This window comes from Vombatus ursinus, unplaced genomic scaffold (assembly GCF_900497805.2).
Source record: "Vombatus ursinus unplaced genomic scaffold, bare-nosed wombat genome assembly UNPS02014942.1, whole genome shotgun sequence".
Classification (NCBI taxonomy): Eukaryota; Metazoa; Chordata; class Mammalia; order Diprotodontia; family Vombatidae; genus Vombatus; species Vombatus ursinus.
The window spans coordinates 9,865,395-9,883,144 of record NW_020954720.1 but is presented as its reverse complement, the minus strand read 5'-3'; the positions used below and the strand labels follow the sequence as shown (position 1 = coordinate 9,883,144).

Here is a 17,750-nt window from a genome sequence, read left to right as displayed (position 1 = left end):
GCCCCAATCCAGTCTGTTTAAGCAAGTTGTTGACTCTTATAAATAAGAAATGGATAAAGACCTACAGACTCTGTTTCTAAAGATGTTTAACCTCACATAAAATAATCACCGAAAAAAACAAAAGATACAGAAAACCTCTCATCCGTCAAATGATAGATTCAGTTCACTTCAGTAAACATTTATTAAACGCCTACTTTGTGCTAGGCACTGTGCCAGACACTAAAGATACACAGACAAAAGTGAAAAAAAAAATCCCCACTCTTGAAGAGTTGAGATCCTTCTGGTGGGAAATGGCATGACACAGATAAATCAACCTCAAATGAATGCAAAATCAGTACAAAATAATGGAGGAGGGGATGACGAATAACTCTAGGAATAAGGAAGGGCCACTGTGAGGTGCCTCTTCAGCTGAAACTTGAAAGGAGTTCCAAGAGGTGAGGAGAAAAGGTGTTTCACACATGGGAGACAAGCTGTGCAAAGCTACAGAAATAGTAGAACGTGTATTTTGTACGTAGGGAACAGCGAGTGAGCCACTTTTCTGGAAGCATCAAATGGAGTCACATATAAATTAGCCATGTCATAAAGGATTTTAAATGCCAGACAGGAGGAGTATTTATTTTGTCCTCAAAGCGATAAGGGAATCACTGAAGATTCTTAAGCAGAAAAGTGACGGCAAGCCTTGAGTACCAGAAGTTTTACAGTTGCACCAGAATAAAGACGGGGTGCAGTGTAGTAGCCCAGGTAGCTAGAGGGATTAAGGCCCCTCTTACCCTGGGGGAAGGGAAGCAGTACAGAACCAGGAGTCGCCCAGCCAGCTGGTGGAAAGACCCACTTTAGCACACCAGGAGGAGATTCTAATGCCTCGGCATTCTACAGCAAATGGGTCTCCCAGTGCCTCAGCAAAAATAAGGGAAGCAGCACTACAAAGGGCCCCAGTCAGATAAGCACCAGGCAGCATTCGTCTGAAAGAAGCTGAAGAAAGCAACCTAGAGGTGCCAAAAAGTTCCAGCCTTGTTGATTCCAGCCCAATGCCGGGTAAGCTGTCAGAACCCTACAGCCTCCAACTGCCAACCAGGAGGAGATTCCAAAGCCCAGGTGGTCAAGCAGGCAAACACCAACAGCTGGACCTACGAGTGCCTCAGTGAGGGCAGGGGAACACCGGTGGAAACCAGCTCAGAAAACCACCAGGTGCTTCAGCATTCTACAGCAAAGGAGTCTCTCAGTGCCTCAACAAAGTAAGGGAGGCAGCCCTGCAAGGGGCCCCAGGCAGATAAACACCTGGCAGCACTTATCTAAAAGGAGCTAAACAAAGCTAAAGGAAAGGAAAAGCAGGCAACCTAGATTTACCTGAAAGTCCCAGCTTTGCTGATTCCAGCCCAACACCAGATAAGCTGCCAGAACCCTCCAGCCTCCAATTCCCAGCACACAAAGCCAGTGACCAAGACCTAGGTTCCCAACACAAGAAGCTTGGGTCAGTGCCCTCTGCTCCCCAGCAGGAGAGCTTAATCTCTTTAAAGGCCAGGGAATAAAGAAACACCAGGAGTAAAAAGAAACGTATGATAGATTCATATTATGAGAAGAGTGAAGATCAAGACAGAAATTCTGAAGAGGACAACACTGTCATCAAAGCCACATCTGCAACATCAAAAGGGAATATGAACTGGTCTGAAGCCCAAAAAGCCTTCTTAGAAGAACTCAAGAAGGACTTTAAAAGTCAAATGAGAGAGGTAATGGAGTCCACTAAAAGTACAATTGGCCAATTGGAAAAAAAGTACACTGAAGAAAACAAGTCCCTAAAACACACAATTGGCCAATTGGAAAAAAAGTACAATGAAGAAAATAAATCCCTTAAAAATGCAATTGACCAATTGGAGAAGAAAGTACAAAATCTAACAGAAAAAACAATATGTTAAAAATTAGAATTGAACAAATGGGAACTAATGACTCTATAAGAGAGCAAGAATCAGTCAAACAGAAACAAAAAAATGAAAAAATAGATGAAAATGTAAAATACCTCATGGGTAAAACAGCTGACCTGGAAAATCAATCCGGGAGAGAAAATTTAAAAATTATAGGCCTACCTGAAAGTCATGATGAAAAAAAGAGCCTGGACAATATCCTTCAGGAAATCATAAAGGAAAACTGCCCTGAAGTCCTAGAACCTGAAGGTAAAATAACTATAGAAAGAATCCACCGCTCCCCACCTGAAAGAGATCCCAAATTGAAAACACCAAGGAATATAATAGCTAAATTCCAAAATTACCAGATTAAAGAGAAATTACTGTAAGCAGTCAGAAAGAAACAATTTCAATATCATGGAACCATAGTTAGGATTACATAGGACCTTGCAGCCTCTACATTAAAAGACCATAGGGCATGGAACATGGTATTCTGTAAGGCAAAGGAGCTTGGAATGCAGCCAAGGATTAACTACCCAGAGAAAATGAGTGTGATTTTTCATGGATATTCCCTGGATATTCAATGGATATTCAATGAAATAGTGGACTTCCAAACGTTCCTGATAAAAAAACCAGAGCTCAACAAAAAATTTGATCTTCAAGTACAAGATTCAAGAGAGACATAAAAAGGTAAATGGGACAGAAAGATACAATATGTTGTTAATAAGGGCAAAATGTTTATATCCCTACAAGGGAAGATGACACTTGTAACTCTTGAGAACTGTATTGTTATTATACCATGTTAAAGGAGTATACATAAAGGGGGTGGATATAAGTTGACTTTGATGTAATGATAAAAAAAAAAAAATTTAATCAAGTGGGTTAAATGGATCCAAGTAAGTGGATTAGCCTGAGCTAAGAAAATGTACTGAGATTGGAGGAGGCAGACGAGGGTAAATTACGTTACAGGAAAAGACACAAAAACCTATTAGAGCAGAAATAAAGAAGGGAGGGGGATGAGCTAAATGCTTACATGAATAAAATAGAAAAAGAGGAGATCAATGAATTGGGCATACAACTAAAAAAACTAGAAAAAGAACAAATTAAAAATCCTCAATTAAACACCAAATTAGAAATATTGAAAACCAAAGGAAAATTTAATAAAATTGAAATTAAGAAAACTGTTGAACTAATAAATAAAACTAAGAGCTGGTTTTATGAAAAAACCAATAAAATAGATAAACCTTTGTTTAATCTAATTTAAAAAAAAAGAAGGAAACCAAATTACTAGTATCAAAAATGAAAAGGGTGAAACTACCACCAAGGAAGAGGAAATTAAAACAACAATTAGGAATTATTTTGCCCAGCTATATGCCAACAAATTTGACAATCTTAGTGAAATGGATACATATTTACAAAAATATAAATTGCCCAGATAAACAGAAGAGGAAGTAAAATACTTAAATAACCCCATCTCAGAAAAAGAAATTGAAGAAGTCATTGGTAAACTCCCTAGGAAAAAATCTCCAGGGCCAGATGGATTTACATGTGAATTCTATCAAACATTTAAAGAACAATTAATTCCAATACTATACAAACTATTTGATAAAATAGGTAAAGAAGGAATCTTACCAAATTCTTTTTATGATACAAATATGGTGCTGATACCTAAACCAGAAAGAGTCAAAACAGAGAAAGAAAATTATAGACCAATTTCTCTAATGAATATAGATGCAAAAATTTTAAACAAAATATTAGCAAATAGATTACAGCAACTTATCACGTGAGTAATAAACTATGACCAGGTAGGATTTATACCAGGAATGCAGGGCTGGTTCAATATAAGAAAAACTATCAGCATAATCCATATCAACACCAAAACTAACAGAAACCACATGATCATCTCAATAAATGCAGAAAAAGCTTTTGACAAAATACAACACCCATTCCTATTAAAAACACTAAAGAGCATAGGTATAAATGGAGTCTTCCTTAAAATAATAAATAGCATCTATCTAAAACCTTCAGCAAGCATAATATATAATGGGGACAAGCTAGAAGCATTTTCAATAAGATCAGGGGTGAAACAAGGAGGTCCATTATCACCACTGTTATTCAACTTTGTACTGGAAACATTAGCTTTAGCAATAAGAGAAGAAAAAGACATTGAAGGCATTAGAATAGGCAAAGAAGAAACAAAGCTATCACTCTTTGCAGGTGACATGATGTTATACTTAGAGAATCCCAGAGAATCAAATAAAAAACTACTTGAAATAATAAACAACTTTAGCACAGTTGGAGGCTATAAAATAAACCCACATAAATCATCGGCATTTCTATATATTACCAGCAAAGCCCAACAGCAAGAGATAGAAAGAGAAATTCCATTTAAACTTACTGTAGACATCATAAAATATTTAGGAGTCTACCTTCTGAAACAAACCCAGAAACTCTATGAACACAATTACAAATCACTTCTCACGCAAATAAAGTCAGATCTAAATAATTGGAAAAACATCAGTTGCTCATGGGTAGGCCAAGCTAATATAATAAAAATGACAATTCTACCTAAGCTAATTTATTTATTCAGTGCCATACCAATCAAACTAACAAAAAATTATTTTATAGAGTTAGAAAAAATAATAACAAGATTCATTTGGAAGAACAAAAGGTCCAGAATATCAAAAGAACTAATGAAAAGAAATGCAAGGGAAGGTAAGTAGCCACTCCAGATCTTAAAATGTATTATAAAGCAGCAATCATCAAAACTGCTTGGTACTGGCTAAGAAATAGAGTGGTGGATCAGTGGAATAGGTTAATGACTGTAGTAATCTATTATTTGATAAACCCAAAGACCCTAGCTTCTGGGATAAGACACAGTAGTCAATGACTATAGTAATCTATTATTTGATAAACCCAAAGACCCCAGCTTCTGGGATAAGAACCCACTCTTTGAAAAAAACTGCTGGGAAAACTGGAAAAGAGTATGGCAGAAACTAGGCATAGACCAAAATCTCACACCATATACCAAAATAAAGTCAAAATGGGTACATGATTTAGATATAAAGGCTGATACTATAAGCAAACTGAGAGAGCAAGGAATAGTTTACCTGTCAGATCTATGAAGAACAGAAGAATTCATGACCAAACAGGAGATAGAGAACATTACGAAAAGCAAAATAGATAATTTTGATTACATTAAATTGAAAGGTTTTTGCACAAAGAAAGCCAATGCAACTAAGATTAGAAGGAAGGTAGAAAATTGGGAAAAAAATTTTACAACCAGTCTCTCTGATAAGGGCCTCATTTCTAAAATATATAGAGAATTAAGTCAAATTTATAAGAATATCAGCCATTCCCCAATTGATAAGTGGTCAAAGAATATGAACAGATAGCTCTCAGATGAAGAAATTCAGGCCATCTATAGTCATATGAAAAAATGCTCTAAATCACTATTGATTAGAGAAATGCAAATCAAAACAACTCTGAGGTACCACATCACACCTATCAGAATGGCCAACATGACAAAACAGGAAAATGATAGATGTTGGAGAAGATGTGAGAAAATTGGAACACTATTGCATTGTTGGTGGAGTTGTGAAATGATCCAGCCGTTTTGGAGAGCAATTTGGAAGTATGCCCAAAGGGCTATAAAAATGTGCATACCCTTTGACCCAGCAATAGCACTTGTAGGGCTATACCCCAGAGAGATCACACAAATGGGAAAAGGATCTACATGTACAAAAATATTCATAGCAGCTCTTTTTGTGGTGGCAAAGAATTAGAACTTGAGAGGATGCCCATGAATTGGGGAATGGCTGAACAAGTTGTGGTATATGAATGTGATGGAATACTATTGTGCTATAAGAAATGATGAACAGGCTGACTTCAGAAAAACCTGGAAAGACTTCTATGGTCTGATGCTGAGTGAAGTGAGCAGAACCAAGAGAACGTTGTACACAATAACAGCCATGTTGTGTGATGACTAATATTGATAAACTTAACCCTTCCTGGCAATACAAGGATCTAAGACATCTCCAGAGGCCTTGTGATGGAAAATGCTATCCCCACCCAAAGAAAGAACTATGGAAGCCGAATTGTTATTTTTTTTTCTCTTCTGTTGAGTTTTGTTTCCTCTTTCTGATGGTTCCTCCAATTGGTTTTAATTTCTATTTACAACATCACTAATGTGAAAATATGTTTAATATGAATGTAAATGTATAGCCTATATCAGATTGTGCGCCATCTTGGGGAGGTTGGTGGGGAGGAAGGGGGAGAAAAATTTTAAACTCAAAAGCATATGGAAGTGATTATTGATAAATCAAAATAAATTAATAAAAAAAGATACTAAAAAGTATAAAGAGGGATAATCAGTATTCATAGCTGGGATGCTCTGATATACTAAAAGATGACAGTAGTAATTTATAGACTTAATACCATACCAGTCAAATTATCAAAGGAATACTTGATCAGATAAACATTATAATAAAATTCATTTGGAGGAACAAAATGATCAGAATCTCAAGGAAAACAATGAGGCAAAAAGTAAGAGTGAAGAGAGAGATAGCTCTTACATGCCTCAAGTTACACTGTAAAACAATAATCATCAAATCTGTTTGGTACTGGTTAGAAAACTGAAATGTTGATATAGCAAAAATTGAACTCAATAACCTAGTACATAGTAAACCTGGAAGCATAAATTACTTGGGGAAGATCTTCCTACTTGACAAGAACTACCGAAAAAACATGAAATTATGTCTTTTACAGTGACAAAATCAGTGCAGCTAGGATAAGAAAAGATGCTATCATTTGGGAAAATCATCTTTGCATTAAATATTTTTTTAAGGCAATTGGGGTTAAGTGACTTGTCCAGGGTCACACAGTTAGTAAGTGTCAAGTGTCTGGTCTGAAAGTGTATTTGAACTCAGGTCCTCCTGACTTCAGGACCGGTGCTCTATCCACTGTACCACCTAGCTACCCCTGCATCAAATATTTCTAAGACCTGATACTCCCAGATATATGGAGGACTAATACAAAATAAATGGATAAATAGTCAAAAGATAAAAGAAAAGAAAAATTATAAGATGTTAATCATGTGAAAGATTCTCCGAATCACTAATAATAAGAGAAATGCAAATCAAAGTAATTCTGAGGATTCACCTCACACCCAGCAAATTGGCAGAGATGTCAAAAGCTAGGAATACAGTCAGTGTTAGAGAGCTTTTGGAAAGACAGACATACAAATGCCCTGTTTGTAGAAATATGGATCTGAAAAGCAATTTGGAATTATGCTATGAAAGTGATGAAAATATCCATATCATTTGACCCAGAAATCCTGCTCCTAGACACATGCCCCCAAAGAAGTCAAATTTATAAAGTTGCCATGTACACCAAAATATTTATAGCAGTTGTTTTGGTAGTAGCAACAGACTGGAATCAAAGTAGATTCCAATATGTTAAGTAATAACTAAACAAATTGTGGTACATGAATGTAATGAACTGTTACTTTACCGATGATTAGTGAATATGAAAAAGAGAAGTATCAGAAGACATAAGCAAAAGAACTGATACAAAATGGAGTAAACAAAAGCAGAAAAACAATAAACACTGACTACAGCAAATAAAAGAACAACAAAAACTATATGCTGTGTAATTCTAATGACCAAAATTGACCCCAAATAAGGGATGAGAAAATACATATCTCTTCTTTGCAAAGGTAGAAGACTATTGCACATATTGTTCTGACTTGGTTGATAGATTGGTTGGTTTTGCTGAAATTTTTTTATTTTATCTTTGATGCAAGAGAGAAGGTTATATTTTTAAATGAAGTTGATGTAGAAACAAAAAAAGTGAAAATTTAAAAGAATTTAAATAATATTGCCTCAAAAAAATGAAAAGAAGTTGAAGAGAAAAGCCTTCAGAGAGATCTTGGCAAGAGATCCATCTAAGCTATGTTACATTGTGAAAGTAAAATTGATATACTTTTTTTTATCAGTGTTCTCTTATTGTCAGGGACAATAGGAGAAGCAGTCACACTAGGAATGTAACTTCAGTAAATGGCACTGGTGCTTAAGAAGATATTAAGTCAAGAATAATATACAACTGGACCTAACCACATAAATACTGGAGAGGAACAGGGAGGTTGGGGGGGAATGCTTGTTGTAGGTCACCAGATTCTAAAGGCACTCAGGAGTTGATTTTTTTTTTAATTCTGAATTTAGTAAATAAAACAAGCATTTTCATAACGAAGTAGAATAGGAAAAAAAAGAGGATTGCATATGAAACTGCAAATCCATTATTTACAACTTGCTTTTCCTTTTAAATATTTAATACAGTTATATAACTTTCTTTTTTTTCCCACCCTCTTAACACCACCACCACTCCCTCACCCTAGAGTTGGCTGACACAAATATGTGTACATATAAATCCATAGTATACATACTTCTGTTCATCAATTCTTTCTCTGGATGCAGATAGAATCTTCCCTCATAGATCCTTTGTAGTTAATCTGGGTATTTACATTACAATAGTCAAAATGACTTGATCACTCAAAATTGTTCTTCAAACAATATTGCTGTTACTGTACACAATATTGGCTTGGTTCTGCTCATTTTGCTCTTCATAATTTCATACAAGTCTTTCCATGTTTTTCTAAAATCACCAAGCTCATCATTTCTTATAGCACAGTAGTATTCCATCAGATCATATGCCACAGCTTGTTTAGCTGTTCCTCACAATTTCCAGTTCTTTGCCACCACCAAGAGAGCTTCTATAAATATTTTAGAACGTGTAGGTTCTTTTCCTTTTTCCCTAATATTCTTGAGACACATGCCTAATAGTTGGATCAAAAGGTATAGTAGGCAGCTTAATATTTTCTTGGACATAATTCTAAATTGCTCTCTAAAATGGTTGGACTAGTTCACAGTTCCACCAACAATAAATTAGTGTCCCAATTTTTCCATCCTCTCCAACATTTGTCACTTTCTATCATTTTAGCCAGTCTAATAGGTGTAAAATAATATCTCAAGGTTGTTTTAATTTGCGTTTCTCTAACCAATAATGATGTAGAGCATTTTTCTATGATTATAAATTGTTCAGATTTCTTCATCAGAAGACTGCCTGTTCATATCCTTTGACCATTTATCAATTGGGGAATGATTGATACTCTTATAGATTTGACAAATTTCTTTACATGTACAAGATATGAGACCTTTTTCTGAGAAACTATATAAATTTGTTTTTGCCAAGTTTCTGCTTTCCTTCTGATTTTGGCTACATTGACTTTATTTGTACAAAACCTTTTTAATTTAATGTAATCAAAATTATCCATTTTTTATCTCGCAATACTCTCTGTCTTGTTTATTCATAAATTGTTTGCCTATCCATAAGTCTGACAAGTAATGTGTTCCATGTTACTCAAATTTTCTTGTAATATCTTCCTTTATATCTAAGTCATGTGTACATTTTGACCTTATCTTACTAATTGGTGTAAGATATTGGCGTATGCCCAGTTTCTGCCAGACTGCTTCCAACTTTCCAACAATTTTTACCAAATAATGAATTCTTCTCCCAAAAACTCAGGTCTTGATACTTGCCAAACACAAGGTTACTATCATCATTTGCTGCTGTAAATTGTATGTCTGCTCTGTTCCACTAATCTACCTTTCTGTTTCTTAGCCAATACCTTCTAGTTTTGATAATTACTGCCTTATAACATAGTTTAAGATCTGGTACTGCTAAACCTCTCTTTATTTTTTTTTTCATTAATTTTTTTGATATTTGACCTCTTGTTCTTCCAAATGAGTTTTGTTATTACATTTTCTAACTCAGCAAAATAATTTCTTGTTAATTTAATTGATGTGACATTGAATATATAGATTAATTTAGGTAAAATTGTCATATTTATTATACTGGCCCTGGCTATTCATGAACAATTAATATTTCACCAATTATTTAAGTCTGATTTTATTTGTATAAAATGTGTTGGAGTTTTTTTTCCAATAATTTTGTTCATGCAGTTCCTATGTTTGTTTTGGCAAGTGTACTCCCAGGTATTTTATACTGTCTAGAGTTATTTTAAATAGAGTTTCTGTTACTATCTGTTTTTGCAGGGTTGGTGATATATAGGAATGCTGATTATTTATGTGAATTACTTTATACCTGCTACTTTGTAATAATTATTAATTCTTTCAGCTTTTTTAGTTGCATCTTCAGGATTTTCCAAGTATGTCATCATATCGTCTTCAAAAAGAGATAGTTTTATTACCTCATTGACCATTCTGATTCCTTCTGTTTTTTTCTTCTCTTATTGCTATTGATTTCTAGTACAATATCAAATAATATTAATGACATGAGCTTCCTTGTTTCATACTTGATTTTATTGGGAAGACTTCTAGCTTATCCCCATTACAAATAATACTTGCTGATGGTTTTAGGTAAATGCTTCTTGTCAATTTAAGGAATAATCCATTTATACCTATACTTTCAAGTATTTTTAATAGAAATGAGTGTTGTACTTTATCAAAAGCTTTTTCTGTGTCTATTGACATAATCATATGATTTTTGTTATTGTATAGTCAGTTATATTAATAGTTTTCCTTATGTTAAACCATCCCTGCATTCCTGGTATAAATCCCAGTTGATCACAGTGTACAGTCTTTGTAATGTTATAATCTCCTAGCTAGAATCTTATTTAAGATTTTTGGATCTATATTTTTCAATGAAATTGGTCTATAATTTTCTTTCTCTATTTTCACTCTTCCCAGTTTTGGTATCAATATCATATTTGTTTCATAAAAGGAGTTTGGTGGGACCCCTTCTTTGCCTATTATTCCAAATAATTTATTTAATACTGGAATTAGTTGGTCTTTAAATTTGTTTTTTTAGAATTCACTTTTTTTTTCTTTTTGGTTTTTGGTGAGGCAATCGGGGTTAAGTGACTTGCCCAGGGTCACATATCTAGTAAGTGTCAAGTGTCTGAGGTAGGATTTGAACTCAGGTCCTCCTGACTCCAAGGTCAGAGCTCTATCCACTGCATTACCTAGCTGCCCCTTGGAATTCACTTTTAAATCCATCTAGTCCTGATACCTTTTTCTTAGGAAGCTCATTTATGGCTTGTTTAATTTCTTTTTCTAAAATAGTCTGTTTTAGATATCCTGTTTCCTCTTCTACTAATCTAGGTAGTTTATATTTTTGCAGATATTCTTCCATTTCACTTAAATTGTTAAATTTATTCGCATGTAATTGGCCAAAATAACTCCTTATAATTACTTTTATTTCATCTTCCTTAGTGCTATATTCACCCTTTTCATTTTTAATACTAGTAATTTGGTTTTCTTCTCTTTTTAAAATCATATTAACCAGTGGTTTATCCATTTTATTCATTTTTCATAAAACCAACTCCAAGTTTTATTTTTTAATACAATGGTTTCCTTACACTCAATTTCATTAATCTCACCTTTAATTTTTAGGATTAATTGGGGGTTGTTAGTTTGTCCTTTTTCTAGTTCTTTAATTCCAAACCCAATTCATTGGTCTGCTCTTTATTTTATTGATGTAAGCATTTAGAGATATAAATTTTCCTTCTGATTACCACTTTTTCTGTATCCCATAGGTTTTGATATGTTGTCTCATTATCATTCTCTTTAATGAAATTATTGATTTTTCTATGATTTGTTCTTCAACCCACTTATTCTTTAATATTAAGTTGTTTAGTCTCCAATTATTTTTACTGTTTCCATGATCCTTTATTAGATAGAATTTTTATTGTGTTATGATCTGAAAAGGATGCATTTAATATTTCTGCTTTGATCTACAAAATTTTTATGCCCTAATATATAATCAGTCTTTGTAAAGATACCATGAACTGCTGAGAAAAAGTGATATTCCTTTCTATTGCCATTCAGTTCTTTCCAAATACGTATCATATCTAGCTTATCTAAAATTCTATTCACCTCCTTGACTTATATATATTTTGGTTAGATTTATCTAATTCTGTGAGGGTAAGTCCCTCACTATAAAAGTACTACTGTCTACCAGCCCTCCACCCCAACCTGTTTCCTCTGTATCAGTTTTTCCTTTCACGCCTCATTCGTATGAAATAGTTACTCCTTTTTACCTTTTCTTACCCAGTTTTGTTTTTTAGAATCACCCCATCATATTCAGCTCAGTCCCAACCTTTCTTTCGAACTACCTAAATAATTATGACAGTCTTAGGGATACTGATGACATTTTCACATGTAACAGAGTAAACAGTTTGACCTTATTGAGTCCCTTATAATTTGTATTTAATATTTACCTTATATTTCTCCTGGATCTTATATGTCAAATTTTCCACTGAGTTCTGATCTTCTTGTCACAAATACCTGAAAGTCTTTTAGTTTGTTAAATGTCCTTTTTTTTCCATTCACGATTATACTGAACTGTGCAGTGTAAGTTATTTTTGATTCCAACCCCAGCTCTTTTGTTCTTTAAAATATGTTCCAAGGCCTATGGTCTTTTAGTGTGGAAGCTGCTTCATTTTGTATAATTTTATTTAAATTGTTTATTTTCTTGTTGCTCATAATATTTTTTCTTTAACCTGGGAGCTTTGAAACTTGGCTATGATTTTCCTGTAAGTTTTCATCCTGGGATCTCTTTCAGCTGGTGATTGGTGAATTTTTTTTTCCTATTTCTACTTTACCCTCTTGTTCTAGAACTTCAGGGCAATTTTTCTTAACTATTTCTTGTAATATCATATCAAGATTCCTTTTTTTATCATAACTTACATAATCATATAAGTAATTACATACCTATGTAATGTACGGGCCCATGACCATGCCGTCCTGCAAATGCTCTTGTTCCCTGTAGTCTCTCCTGAGGCTGCAAACTTCAGTTCCCTCTTCTGCCCCGGAACTGAATCCTGGCACTCCCACTCTCCTGTCAGTGCCCCTAGGCGTCAGGGTGCCCGCCTCTCTGCTTCCACACTCACTGGGGCATGTGCTCACTCCCTCTCACCCCCAGCCACAGCCTGGGACCGTGTCTAGTTAGCCTAGCTGTGCCTGGCATCCTGCAGGAGGGGAGAATCCTTCAGTCTTCTCTTGCTTGGCTGTCCAACCCCCACATTTTCATAAGGTGAAAGCTCCTAAGGCTGAGACCACTTCCTCTACCTGACCCAGGTACCCCCCCTGGGGTTGTTGTTTATTGATTCAACAGAGTCATCCTAGAGGTGTTTACACTTCAGTGTGCCAAACCTGTCTCTAGAAATCCAGTCTTTCCCAAGGTCCTCTCAAGTTGTCTTAGGAGGACAACCGCTTTACCCCGACTTTTGTCTATTTTTGCCTCTCTACATTCACTTTGAGGTGATGTTCTGTCTCATTTTTTGAGGAAAATCTGTGGAGCCCAGAATTTTTTGACCTGCTCTACCATCTCCCTAGAATCCTCCACCAGGAGTTGATGTTCAAAGTATTTCAAAAGGGAAGATTGCAAAAGTATTTGCAATACAAAGTATTTTGACTAAAAGAAGTGATAATAGAAGACATTAGGCTCTACTGACCAATATCTCTTCTTTCTCATTTATGTAAAATCTGGTTAATAATGGTCTATGTAAATATCAAGGCCATTCTTGATAAAAACATGAGAAAGAGATAAGTAGGCTTTCAACAAATGACTTTGTACTGCAGACTACATCTTAAGAATCATACAGCTAAGTGATACAGATAATTTTATCTATTGTTTGTTAATTTTTTTAAAGCACTGGATTTGGTAGAACAAAATATAGCTAAAATATAACTTTCCCCAACAAAGATGTTTTCCAGATATATTAAAAATTATATAAGATTCTGTACCAATATGATCACAGAGATATCTTTGTTCAGTGATTCAGTGAACATATAAAACAGAGAAAATGTATTGTTTCATGGAGGGGTCCTATGCAATCCAGACATAATAAATATTTCATATGGGTGGTGGGGTTCTTCTAATGCTGTTATTTACAGATTACATTATATTAATTACATGGAGGCCCAGAACACCAGAAAGCCTCTTTAATGTAATTCAAACTCATTCAAAAGAAATCAGCTTTATCATCCAATTGGATTAACAAGGTGGATGATAAACAGATATAGCCATGAAACTCACCTCCATACACACATACACTTATGTACATATATTAGTAAACACATATGTGCATATACACACCCAAACCATGGGATCTTAGAAAAGATATTGGAACAGCATATGTACAATACCTCACCTACTTATTCCAAAAGACTGATATTGACTTGCTAAATTCATCACGGAACAGAAATTGTTATTTTCTCTCCTAGTTCTTTTGTAACAGAAATATGATTTCTTTTTTTTTTTATTAATTTATTTATTTTGATTTATCAACAATCACTTCCATACCTTTTGAGTTTTAAATTTTTCTCTCCCTCTCTCCCTCTTCCCTCCCCAAGATGGTGCACAATCTGATTTAGGCTATACATATACATTCCTATTAAACATATTTTCACCTTAGTCATGTTGTAAGGAAGAATTAGAACCAATAAGAAGAACCACCAAGAGGAGGAAATAAAACAAAACAGAAGAAAAAAATAGCAAATAGTATGCTTTAATCTGCATTCAAACTCCATAGTTCTTTCTGGATGTTGATAGCATTTTCCATCATGAGACCTTTGGAGATGTCTTAGATCCTTGCATTACTGAGAAGGGCTAAGTCTGTCAGCATTAGTCATTGCACAACGTGGCTGTTACTGTATACAACATTCTCCTGGTTCTGCTCACTTCACTCAGCATCAGTCAATGCAAGTCTTTCCAGGTTTTTCTGAAGTCCACTTGCTCATCATTTCTTATAGCACAATAGTATTCCATTACATTCACATACCATAACTTGTTCATTCTCCCAATTGATGGGCATTCCCTCACTTTCTAATTCTTTGCCACCAAAAAAGAGCTTCTATAAATATTTTTGTATATGTGGGTCCTTTCCCCATTTTTATGATCTCTTTGGGATACAGCACTAGAAATCCTATTACTGTGTCAAAGGGTGTGCACATTTTTATAGCCCTTTGGGCATAGTTCCCGATTGATCTCCAAAATGGTTGGATCATTTCACAACTCCACCAACAATGCATTACTGTTCCAATTTTCCCACATTATGATTTCTTTTTAAAGTATATTTTATTTCATTAAATATTTCCCAATTATATGTTTAAAAAAACATTTAATATTTTTTAAATGTTCTTTTTTTAAATTTTGAGTTTCAAGTTCTCTCCCTCCCACCCCTCCCCTACCCCTTGAGAAGGTAAATAGTATTATATCAAATATACATGTGAAGTATATGGAAAATATATTTCCATAGTAGCCATATTGCAACAGAAAACACAGACCAAAAAAAAAAAAAACCCAAGAAAAATAAAGTAAAAAAGTATGTTTCAATCTGCACTCAACAGTTTATCAATTGTCTCTGGAGGCAGATAGCATTTTTCATCATGAGTCTTTTGTAATTGTCTTGGATCATTGTCTTGATCAGAGCAGCTAAGTCTTTCATAGTTGATCATCCTCACAATATTGTTGTTCATCTGTATAATGTTCTCCTGGTTCTGCTCACTTCACTCTGCATCAATTCATATAAGTCTTTCTAGGTTTTTCTGAAAATATCCTGCTTGTCATTTCTCGTAGCATGATAATACGGAATGTGACTTCTAATAATATTCATCCAGTATATCAAAATTCCACTAAACAAAACAATTTGAATTTCTATGGAATTCTTTATAATAGAATTTTGTTAAGAATTCAGACAATTACTATTTTCTACTGATTATTTTTAAAATCTTTTTAAACCATTGCCAGATGCCCCGATTACAACATAAAGTAGGATGAATATGCTGCAGAGACAATAAACTGGACCCAAAATTAAATAGTAAAAGTTGATCAGATTTATTTACTTGCTTGTTTGTTGTTTATTTTATTATTTATTTTGAGAATAGGTTTCCTTATCTCACCCAGACTGAAAGTAGAGTGGTCATTTCCAGGCCTGAACTTTGCCATTCCTTGAAGGCCCGACTTATTTTATATTTATAGAGTCTATTCAAGATATGTCTGTCTTTATGTGAATCATGTCTGTTTCTATAAACCTATGAGTGAACTCTTGGTTGTTCATTCAAGTGCATATTATAATATGGACTATAGGCATTCTTTTGGTTTTTGTTAGTCATTTTAATCATGTCCAGCTCTTCATGACCCCAGTTGGAGTTTTCTTGGCAAAGATCCTAGAATGGTTTGCCATTTCCTTTTCCAGCTCATTTTACAGATGAGGAACCTGAGGCAAACAGGGATAAGTGACTTGTCAAGAGTCACATAACTAGTAAGTGTCTTGAGGCCAGATTTTAACTCACAAAGATGAGTCTTCCTGACTCGAAGCCTAGCACTTTATCCTAGCTACTGTATACACACACACACACACACATACACACACACACACACACACACATTCTAGTGTGGTAATTGAGGCATGCAAGATCAGATAATGAAAAAATAATTGCTACTTGATGACAAGATTTAAAATTTAGAGAAAATTCGGCACTAATTTCCTCCCTCAAAGTCTGTGTTGTAGAAATCATAAAATCAAGTATTTTCATGAGAGAGGATACTTGGATTGCATCTCAACTCTTTTGTATAGAATATAGAGAACTCAATATAACTAAACCAGTAACCATTGTTACTTTGGAACATCTTTGGTGACAAACATAGCTTGATTATAAAGAATTCATCTTAATTGTATTCAATCTAAAATAATTTTATGTAATCTTTATTTTGAAATCAGTCTAGTAATACCTTCTCTAGCTGAAAAACAAAGTAATCCATGTAAGTAGATTTTCTAGACGATTGAAGTTTACTCCTTTAAGTACCAGCTATTTTTATTTTTGGAAAGGCAGACCTTTTGAATTAAAAATCATTCTAGAATCCATTATATTTTCCACTATTTATTGAAATAAAATAAGCAGAACTTAACTTTTCCATATTGTGAGTGGTTTATGTGTTTTCTGTATCTGTTATGGGCTTTTGTGAGTCCTTTGAGTGCCTTATACATTTTTCTTGTTTCCCATTGTGTTCATTTGAGTTCATTCAGTGCTTTGTATACGTTTTCTGTTTGCTATTGAATTCCTTTGAATCTGTTATGTGGTTGTGTAATAAAGGCTATCCTATATAACCATTATGCATACATTACTTCGAGCCCTTGTATTAGAGACAGGAGAACCCTGTTAGGCATCTAGGTGGTACAGTGGATAGAGCACTAGTACTGGAGTCAGGAAGACCTGAATTCAAATCCAGCATTGGATACTTACTAGCTTGCGATCCTGGGCAAATCATTTAATCTGTCTCAGTTTCATCCTCTGTAAGGTAGGAATAATAGCACCTACCTCCAGAATTGTGAGGGTAAAATGAGATATTTTTTGTAAAGCATTTTTCAAACCTTAAAGTACTACATAAATATTAGTTCTTACCCACCCTTGAGGAAATCTAGATACAAGAATATTTGGTGATTTTTCCACAAGTAAGTTCTGAATTCGGGCACAGTAAGCCAAAGAGGAAATAAATCTTTTAGGTTCAGTAACAGAAAGCAGACCCAGTACATGTGAGTCTAAATTTTCGAACAGCCTTGGACCTTAGGATACTTATATATTCTGTTGTTCTAAAAATACAGTGATGCTTTGGGGAACTTTCTATTAAAGTGTTGAGAGCTACTGGTTCCTATCAAGAGGTACCCAGATTTCAATGCTTGCTTTTTTTGTTGTTGTTGTTCTCATGCTTGCTTTTTAGCGTTTTATGTCTTTTCCTTGCTAGCAGCAGTCAGTTCTTTGGGTTGTCAGT

General features: G+C 34.5%; 1 protein-coding gene across 2 annotated transcripts in view; it reads left to right on the top strand.

Annotated features, from left to right (window-relative positions):
* Nucleotides 1–17,750, top strand: part of PIBF1 (progesterone immunomodulatory binding factor 1) — a 298,482-nt gene that overhangs the window by 137,179 nt on the left and 143,553 nt on the right. The gene's annotated exons all lie outside the window — the stretch shown is intronic.